Below are 10,289 nucleotides of genomic sequence, written 5' to 3' on the forward strand. Positions count from 1 at the left end.
TATAGTGAGGGGGCAGGGCAGCCCTTTGATTGGTTCATGTCATGTCATGAGGAAGCTGCTTGCTCTGTGTCACTGGGGTACAGATTGGGACAGATGCTGGTAGAGGCAGTCTTGGGCTCGCATCTGGCCAAGGAATGTCATGCGTTATGGCCCTCCTGTTGTGTGTGCTGGGGACAGGGTGACCTGCACTGACCTGGCTTGGTTTGAGGGTATAGTGTGTGTGTGTTGTGAGAGTGTGTGTGCTGGCATGGTCAGTGTGCATCCGTGTGTGTGTGTTGTGAGTGCGTGTGTGCTGGCGTAGTCAATGTGCGTAAGCGTGTGTTGTGTAAATGCATGCTGGCGTGGTCAGTGTGTGTGCGTGTGTGTGTGTGTGTGTGTGTGCGTGCGCGCGCACTGGCTTGGTCACCTTGGCCGTGCTGTGCTATCAGTGGCATAGTGGTGCCTTAGGTTCCAGAGCCTCTCGCCCTGGGCTCCATCTTGTGGGTGTCCTGATGGCTGTGGGCTGGATTCTGGGTGGGTGGCCGGTATGGACACAGGAACTACTGAGTGAATGGGTGTCTCAGAGTCCCATGGGTCTCCAGAAAGCTGGGGAATCTGTGTTTTTAAAAGAAAACCTATTTATGTTGCTGTGGGTCTCCGCCATCCCTGTGTTATAGTACATAAGAATGTTTATTCTCCTGTGGTTCAGAGAGCACCCCAACACGTGCCTGCAGCTGCATCCCCAGACCGCAGTATGGGTGCAAGATGCTGGGTTTGTCCTTGGTCTCGTGGAGGCCTGGCTAGAAGGGATAGGGGTGGTAGCCCCTGCCCTCTGCAGTGTCCGCATCCACCGGACCCTGAGCAGCATAGCTGGCCACACCCTCATGACATGACAAGACTGTTACTCAGTCACTCTTGGGTCTACGAAGGGCATCAAGTCAGAGGAAGGTTTTTATGTTTAATCAAATAACACATTTAGCTCTATGTCATAAATATTCAGAAAAGTATTTTTTTAAACAGGCAGACCAAAAATGTCTGCTAGCTGGTTGATTTCTATACAAATATATATTCGAATGTCTTGCTGGATGAAGAGGCCGCTCAGCCGGAGCCTCCTGTTTCATGCGCTTCTCTTCCGAGGGGCAGGAGAGGAGAAAGGGCTGTTGGGAGGGGTTCAGCCCGCTCCTTGGCCAGGGGATCCCAGCCACCTTCTCCGCACTGGGCCCCACCACAAGGGACCTGGACCCCCAGGTGGCTTCTGGCCAGGCGTGGGTGGGTGGGAGGGGCCCTGTCTGTGCTCTGAGTCTCCGTGCGTGCAATGATTTCTCTACCTCATCTGTGTGGCCTGTCCCAGAGGGACTGTGGAGAATGTATTTATTTAACAGCTTTGTGTCACAGAACCAGAAACAAATGGAAACACTAAATAAATGTATTTTAAATTATAGCCTCATCTCAGTCTGCTGCCTTCACAGGGACTTCTGTAGGCCTGGGACGAGGAGGAGGGCCTTAGGAGGAGGCCTAGGAGTTGGACTCTGGGAGGAGGAGGACAAGAAAGGAGGGTTGGAGAGGAGGTGGACTCGGGGAGGTGTGCCTGGGAAGGAGGAGAAATTGGGAGGCGGGACCAGGGAGGAGGAGGAAGGACCAGGGAGGAGGAGGAAGGGGGAGGTTTTGGGGAGAAGGGGTATGCACACAGGAGGACCCTGGGGAGGAGGAAGACCTGGGGAGGAGGAGGACTCGGGAGGAGGGCCCTCAGGAGAAGGAGCACCCTGAGAAGGAGGAGGACCCTGGAGAGGAGGAGGACCCTGGGGAGGATGGCCTAGGGAAGAGGAGGACCTGGGGAGGAGAAGGGCCCTGGGGAAGAGGACTTTGGGGAGGAGGGGGACCCTGGGAAAGATGAGGGCCCTGGGGAGGGAAACCCTGGGGAAGAGAAGGGCCTTGGGGAGGAGGAGAACTCTGGGAAGAAGGAGGACCTGAGAAGGACAGCGCTGAGGAAGAGGAGGACCTTGGGAGGAGGAAGGCCCTGGGAAGGAGGAGGAGGACCCTGGGGAGAAGGAGGGCCCTAGGGTGGAGGATCTGGGGAAGGGGAGGACCGTTGGGAGGAGGAGGACCTAAGAAGGAACCCCGGGGAAGAAGCCCTGTCTCCCAGCCACATTGGGCACCTTTGTTGGGCAGGCATCTCCGGGCTGCGTGTATGGCCCCAGCTATCTCTGGTCTCTGTGCTTCCCGTGTCCAGGCTGGAGAGCCTGGGGTGCCACAGGAAGCCCCGTCCAGCCCTGTCTTCTCAGACGCCTAGCTCCATCCCACTCCTGCCCACAGCCTCTAGCTGAAGGAGGCCTCTCACTCTCGTAGTGCTGGGTCCCCAGCAGAGCCTCATCATCCCCTAGCCCTGCATCTGGGGGTCTTCTGGGCACAGCCCCTCATCTCCCTGACTCGGAGCCAGTTCCCAGCCCACAGTCCTCACCTTCCCCTCATCTCCATCACCCTTCTGAGCCCACATCGTGGGTCCCCCACTGCTGCAACATGCCCTGCTGGAAACCCCTCACTGGCCCCTCCAGACCCTGCCTGTCCCTCTCCTGCCACCTTGTGTCTGGTCTGTGCCCTCCCAGACATCCAGGTCCACGGCCACCACAGCACCGGGGAGGAAGGGGCTGCCCACTGAGGAATGTGGGATTATCTCCCTGATGGGAACAGTCCAGGCTTCCTTTCCAGACCCATGGCCACAGCTCTTACTAAGAGGCCGGTGGGGACTTCCGGTGCGGGTCCCTGGCCCTCAGCCTCTGGCCACTGCCAGGTGAAGCCACGCTGGATTGCTCTGCCTGGAGGGACAGGCCTCTGGAAGGCAGGGTGGTCGGGGGCTTGGGCCTCTGAGCCCAGGCAGGAGAGGGATGTGAGCTGTCCAGCCAGGGAGCAGGTGGCCTGAATGAGACCATTCTTCTGAGTGACAGCAGTGAAACCATAGCTGAATTCAACCCGGGTGCAGGCAGCGGGCAGGCGGGGGCCAGGCTGCTGAGGAGAGAAGTCGCTGGTGGGTGGACTGGCTGGACAGGCCACTGTGCACAGCCAACCCTCCCCCTTTGTCCTGGGTCCAGTTGTTTGGGCTGGGGTCCCCTGTGTATGGTGGATGCTCTGTGTGTCTGGTCTGCATCTGCACATATGTGTGTGTGAGGTTGGATTCATGTGGGTCTGTATGTCAGTGCATCTGTGTCTGTAGGTGTTGGGTGTGTGTGCATGCGTGTTGTATGTATCCACATGTCTGTGTGCATTTATATGCAAGCATGCATGTTTGTGTGGCTGGGTTTGTGTTGTCTACATGTGAGCATATGTGTGTGTGTGTGTTGTGCATGTGTCTCCATGCATACATGTGGCTGGGCCTGTGCATGTGTCCACATGTGTACATGCATATATGTGGCTAAGTCTATGCATTTGTGTCCGGGTGTGCATGTGTGTCTTGAGTGTGTCTGCATGTATGTGTGTGGCTGGTTCCATGCACTGGTGTCTGCATGCATGTGCATACATGTGTGTATCTTTTGTGTGTCTGCATGCATCCATGCATATGGCTAGACCTATGCATCTGTGTCTGTGTGTGTCTCTTCATGTATGTATGTATGACTGGGTCTGTGTATCTGTCTACATGGGTGAGTGCATGTATATGTGCATATAGGTGGCTGGAGTCATGCAGCTACATTCATATGTGTGCATACATGTGCCCATAAGTCTGTCATGTGTGTCTCTGCACACAGGTGCATGGGCATGCATGTGCACATGTGTGTTTGTGTCCATGTGGGTAGTAGGTGCACATGCATGCATGTGTCCATGTGTCTGTATCATGCATGCGTCTCTGCATGCACACGTGTGCTTGAGTGCTGTAGGTGTGTGCTGAGCCATAGCTCATCTCCTTTCTAGTCTCCTACTTCGCCTTTCCTGGGTGATTGAGGCCTGGCCCCATCCCCACTCTGGTCTCCTCCAGCTGACAAGCTCCCACTGGCCCTGGACCCACCCTATCCAATGACATCCACCAGGTGAGTGGAGACACCTTGGAATCCGCAAGGTGCTTCCTCACCTGCTCGAGCACAGGTCAGATGCTCCTGGGCAGTTTCTGGATGACAGGGCATCCCCATCTTGGCTTGCAGGGGTGAGGAAAGCAGGGCCCACAGGGCATGGAGCTACTTTAGCCGAGCAGTCTCAGGTGCCATTCACAGGTGGGAGACAAGTCCAGGACACACAGGTGGCCAGAGGCAAGCCCAGGCTTGAGCCCAGGCTGGCTGGGCCCAGGCGGCTGGGGCGGTGGCAGGCATCTGGCTCCCCTCCAGGCATGGCAGGGGATGGCTAGGGGATTAGGTAAGAAGGCGCGGTTAGGTAATGTCTCAGAAGGACCTGGGGTGTACAGCAGGAAGGTTTGGATGGGATCCTGCCTGGCCTTCCAGACTGACTTCAGAGACGGAGGGAGAAGGTGGAGAGGAGCAGGGGGAAGGGTGGGAGAAGGAGTAGGGGAGGAGGCGAAGGAGAGGAGGGAAGAGGAGGGACAAGGAGGAGGGGAAGGTGCAAAGAGTGAGTCTGGTGCCCCAGAGCCCAGACAGGCCGTGGTGGGGTCCTGTGTTGCCCTTCCTGTGCCATGGACCTTGGGAACTGTTAGGGACCCCAGGATGATGTCCTCACTGCCTCCATGGGGTCTGGCTGCACATGCAGGTGCTCTAGGGCCAGCTCATGAGGCAGCTGCTGTCAGGGTAGAAGGAGGTGGCCCAGGAGGCCCCGGGATGCAGGAGTCTGGAGGTGTGGGAGGCTCAAACTCACTCCCTGCCCCATCTAGCTACACAGGCCGCAGCCCCTGCACTGGGGCCTGGGGTCCCAGGGGTTCACCTTGTCTGCATGCACACTCTGTTCCCGGGGCCTGTTCACGTGGGTGGGCCTCATCCTGGGGCCAGGGGTGGCTGTTCACAAGGGGGTGGCCTCGAGCTGTCCTGCATCTCGTCCCCCGACCACGCTGCCTATCTTCTTAGTGCCCCTGACGTGCACTAGAGCCCCTGCTCCTCTAAGTCCCACTGGGCTCGCTCTGTCTGCAGCCTCTGTGCTCCTCGGAAGCCCCTCCCCGCCCACTGCCCAATGCATACAGCGGCTGGCTGGCCCAGGAGGAGCAGATGCTGGGCAGAGCTGTCACCTCCCTGGAGGTGGCCTTAGGTCAGCCAGGCCCAGGGGGCTGATCGGGAAAGAACAGGACACTGCTGGGGGTTGCAGAGGGCCTAGGCTGGGGACCAGAGTCCTGGCCTTGTCTGGTCCTGCCTCTGCCGGGCTCCAGGACCTTAGTTTCCCCATCCACCCCTTAGGAGGCAGCCCCTGTCTGATAGCCTGGGATTCTGGGCAGGGGTCTGCTGTGGGGCTGGCCAGGCCAGGTGGAGGGGCTGGTGTAGGCACCAGGGTCAGCGGGGCCTGGCTGTGCGACTTTGCTGGAATGCCCCTGTGGATGGTGGACGGAGTGGAGCAGGGGTCCAGGAGATTGCCAGGGAAACAAGACCAAATAAACACTCCTCCTGCAGCCCTGCAGAGGGGGCTCCCATTGCAATGACCTCATCTGCCCACCCAACCCTGCGCAGGGCCAGACTGGAGGTGGGGGGTCCAGGGCTGGCAGGGGAGCCTAGCATCCTGTGTTTGTGTTGGGCCCATGTCCATGGCAACAGCTGGGGGCTCCTGCTGTGCTTACCAGCCAGAGGCTGAGGCCTCCCCAGCAGGGAGGGAGGGGAAAGGAGGAGGGGAGAGGAGAGAGAGGAGAGGATGGAGGAGGGGAGTTAAAAGAGGAAGAGGGAGAGGAGGGAAGAGACGGGAAGCGGCTGGGGTGGGGCGTGTCCCAGGCCAGGCCTCCAGGGGTAGCCTTAGCTCTGCAGCCAGTCCTCCCTGCCTTCTGCAGCAAGTCCTAAGCTGTGGAAGGGAGCAGTGGCTCTCACAGGCGCCCTGGATCTGTCCAGGGCTGGGTTACAGGTGAGTGCACATGCATGGGTTTTCACCTACACAGGCTTATCAGCACCCATTTCAGGTGACTGGGGCCTCAGACCGGGGGTCTCTTGAGGATGTGGTGTCAGCCAGGGCCAGGGTCTCACCTGAGGCTCGCCTGGGGCAGGTTCTGCTTCCAGACACTGTGCCCTGTCAGAGGGAGGACCTGGGTCCTTGGGAGCTGTCCCCGGAGGCCATCCTCAGCTCCCTGCCATGAGGGCCTCTCTGAAGGGCGCTTCCTCCGCTTCCCAAGGTGGGGGTGATGGAGAAAGTCTGCTGGAAGGAGGGGCCTTGAAGTCTGTGGAGCTGCCAATAGGGTTGGGTAGGGTGGGATGGGGCAGGCACCGCTGCTGTGCTCTGCTTCGGCAGGAAGCAGGTCAGGGCAGGAGCCCGGGACGCAGGGGTCACAGGATGCCTGAGGGACTGTCTGCCATGGCGGCCAGCGTCCTGCATCGGGATTCAGCAACTGTTCACATTTACAGCTGGCCCTTGAACAGCATGGGTTTGCCCTGTGTGGGCCCCTTCCATGTGGATTTTCTCCTGCCTTTGCCACCCCTGAGACAGTGAGGCCAAGTCCCCTCCCTCCTCCTCAGCCTTGCAGCATGAAGATCAGGAAGACAAAGGCCTTTAGGAGGATCCCTTCCATGCAGGGAAGAGGAAGTACGTTTTCTCTTCCTTGGGATTTGCCCACTAAGGTTTCTAGACTCCAGCTTGCTGTATTGTGCGAACACAGTGTGTGACACAGATAATGCAGAATGCCTGCTAATCACCTGTTCATGTTCTCCTCAAGGCTTCCAGTCAGCAGGAGGCTGTTAGCAATTCGGTTCCGGGGAAGTCAAAACTTATGTGGGGATTTTCAACTACATGGGGGCTGGCGCCCCTAACCTCCACGTTGTTCCAGGATGAGCTGTAGTCATTTGATCTCTCTTCTCTTCTGTCTCTAAAAACAGGATGCATGTCTTTTTGCTTTTTGGCCCCTTAGAAAGGAAGTTGTAGGCATCTGGCACCGTAGGCGAATCGGCATTCTCCTTTCACATGTGACAGTGTGACTGGATGGGCTGGGGCCCACAGCGTTTGCACTGTCCTGTCCTATCCTCCCTCCCATGGTGCTCCTTTGAGCTGCTCTTGTTTTTTGTGTGTTTCCTGAATCCAGTCTCCAGTCAAGGCTGTGCCTCGTCCTCAGGGACTGCCTGCTTCCATAGGTGAAGAGTTAGCTGCCCTTGAATGGCAATGCTCCTGGGCCCCACGGATGCTCCTGCTTCAGTCCTGACATCAGCACTTCAAGCTTTCTCGTTCTGTTTCCCCTGCTACACTGATGAGATGTCATCGTTCAGGAAAGAAAACTCTCCCTCCCTTATTTGTGTTTGATTTTTAGTATTGCTAAAGATGCATGGGTCCTTCCTTCTGTTTCAATGCAATGCCATTGTGATTCTTTGAGTCTCTGAGGACTTCCTTGCTTTCTGGATGTCAGGGGTTTGAGGCAGAAGTGAGATGTGGTCGGATTATGTGTCCGCAGAATCAATGTGGGTGCTGCAGGGAGACAGACCAAAAAATGATGCTGAAAGAAACAAATAATCCAGGGCACAGACAAGAGTTTTAAATAAACTCTAGTAAGTATCATTAGGAAAACCTGGGGGAAAAAAATACCATCTGGGGCATTGGCTCACACCTGTAATCACAGCACTTTGGGAGACCGAGGCTAGAGGATTGCTTGAGTCCAGGAGTTCAAGACCAGCCTGGGCAACATAGCAAGACTCTTTCTCTGCAAAAAAAAATTTTAAAAATTACAGGTGCTGGGTGCTGCTAGTCCCAGTCACTTGGGAGGCTGACGTGGAAGAATCGCTTGAACCCAGAAGGTTGACGTGAGGTTGCAGTGAGCCAAGATCATGCCACTACTGTGTCTCAAAAAAGGGAAGAAGGAAAGAAAAGAAAAGGAAGGAAGGAAGGAAAGAAGGAAAGAAGGAAGGAAGGAAGGAAGAGGGAGGGAGAAAAGAAAGAAAATCATCTGCTAGGCGCAGTGGCTCACGCCTGTAATCCCAGCACTTTGGGAGGCCGAGGCGGGCGGATCACCTGAGGTTGGGAGTTTGCGACCAGCCTGACCAACATGGAGAAACCCTGTTGTAGAAACCCTCTTCTACAAATATAAAATTAGCCAGGCATGGTTGGGTGCATGCCTGTAGTCCCAGCTACTCGGGAGGCTGAGGCAGGAAAATCACTTGAACCTGGGAGGCGGAGGTTGTGGTGAGCTGAAATCACACCATTGCCAAATCACTCCAGCTTGGGCAACATGAGTGAAATCTGTCTCAAAAAAGAGAAAAAAAAAAAGAAAAAGAAAATGATCTATGAAAAAGGAACAATAAAACAAAAAAGTAAACTACTGAAAACAAAAATATGGCCAATGAAGTAATTATTTCCAATAAAAATTGGAAATATAAAGCCCAAGAAATCTAGTGAGAAAAAAATAGGTCAACTTTTCCTAGGCTGTAGGAGAATCTATGGTGCGCACTTGACACCGTTTTGGCCAATGAGATGTCATGATAAATTCCTACAGCGAGAAGATCTCTTCTCCAGCAAGCAGGCAAAGCTTTGCTGAAAGCATGCCCATTTTGCTCAGCACATATTTTCCCTTGCATCCATTTCCTGCATAGGACACGGGATGTGATGGTGGAGTCACTGCAGCCGTTTTGAGATCATGAGTAGGGAAGCGAACCATTAAGGATGACAGAGCAAAAATACAAAAGGCTCCAGTGACCTCGTGGTGCTCTCATATGATCGCTAGTTTTGTTTTATTTTGTTTTTTGAGACAGGTTCTGGCTCTGTTGCCCAGGCTGGAGTGCAGTGGTGAGGGCTTGACTCACTACAGCCTCAATCTCCTAGGTTCAAGCTGTTTTCCCACCTCAGCCTCCCAAGTAGCTGGGACCACAGGCGCCAGCTTTATATGAGCTTTATAAAGGCAGCAGACACCACCATGCCCAGCTCATTTTTGTGTTTTTGGTAGAGACTGGGTCATACCATGTTACCCACACTGATCTCAAACACCTGGGCTCGAGTGATCCTCCCATCTCAACCTCCCAAAGTGCTGGGATTATAGGCATGAGCCACCACACCAGGCCAAATCCTAGCTTTTGTTGTGTGTGTGATTTAAAACAAATGAAAGTGTGTTTGTTTAAGCTAGAGTTGGCTGTTTTCTGTCATCTGCCACCCAAGTTTTTCCTAACTGATGTGCACATCAAGCCTGGAGTATTAGGCCTGTCATCTGCAGCAGGGATGCTGGGCTGAAATGCAGCAGCCCCTTGCAAACTTGTAGGGAGGGTCATTTGCAACCTAGATGTCCACACCTAGCCAGACTTGCTTTTAAAAAACTAGAATAAAGACATTTTCAGGCAGGCAAATTCCAGAAAAGTTCACCACCCTCACATCTTTTCTAGTCAACTATTTGAGGGTGTGCTTCACAAAACAAGAGAACAAACCAAGGAGAGGAATTCTGGAGGTCCCAAGGAGCAGCTCCTCTGGGTGGTGAGGAAGGGAATCAGGCGGCAGCTGCAGCAGGGCTGGCACTGCAGCCAGGGCAGGGAGGTAGAGAGGCAGGGATAGCCATGGCCTGACAGCCAGTTTGTGTGAGTCTCTGTGCAAAACAAAACCAAACAAACAAAGCAGGTCCTTGTGTTAAGATAAAAATAAAGACCTCAACGTGGAGACATCTAGGGAGGACGCTGGGCTGAGGGTGAGTCGGAGCCCACTTACCATCCCCTGAGGACTGAACCCCGGAGGAACGGAGCAGAAACCTCTCAGTGTCACAGTCGCCCAGCACAATGACTCCTGGGGCTGGGCTGCTTGCAGCAGGAGCCTCCAGCATGGGCTGAAAGGCTCCTATCTTGGCTCCTATCCTCCCATTTATTTTAATGGAAGAAGGATTCCCTCCCCCCACCCCGCCTTGAGACGGAGTCTTGCTCTGTTACTCAGGCTGGAGTGCAGTGGTGTGATCTTGGCTCGCTGCAACCTCTGCCTTCCGGGTTGAAGCAATTCTCTTGCCTCGGCCTCCCGAGTACCTGAGATTACAGGCACCACCACGCCCGACTAATTTTTATATTTTTAGTAGAGACGGAGTTTCACCATGTTGGCCAGGCTGGCCTTGAACTCCTGACGTCGTAATCCACCTGCCTTGGCCTCCCAAAGTGCTAGGATTACAGGCATGAGCCACCCCCACCAGCCAGAAGAAGGATTGTTTAACAACACGTATCTGACATGTTAAAGATTTGTCTCAGGGTCCCTCGGTGATCCTTCCTGATAATCTCCTCACTTGCCTGCCTTGCCTCCCTCCTTCCCCCCTC

This window comes from Colobus angolensis, unplaced genomic scaffold (assembly GCF_000951035.1).
Source record: "Colobus angolensis palliatus isolate OR3802 unplaced genomic scaffold, Cang.pa_1.0 Scaffold511, whole genome shotgun sequence".
Classification (NCBI taxonomy): domain Eukaryota; kingdom Metazoa; phylum Chordata; class Mammalia; order Primates; family Cercopithecidae; genus Colobus; species Colobus angolensis.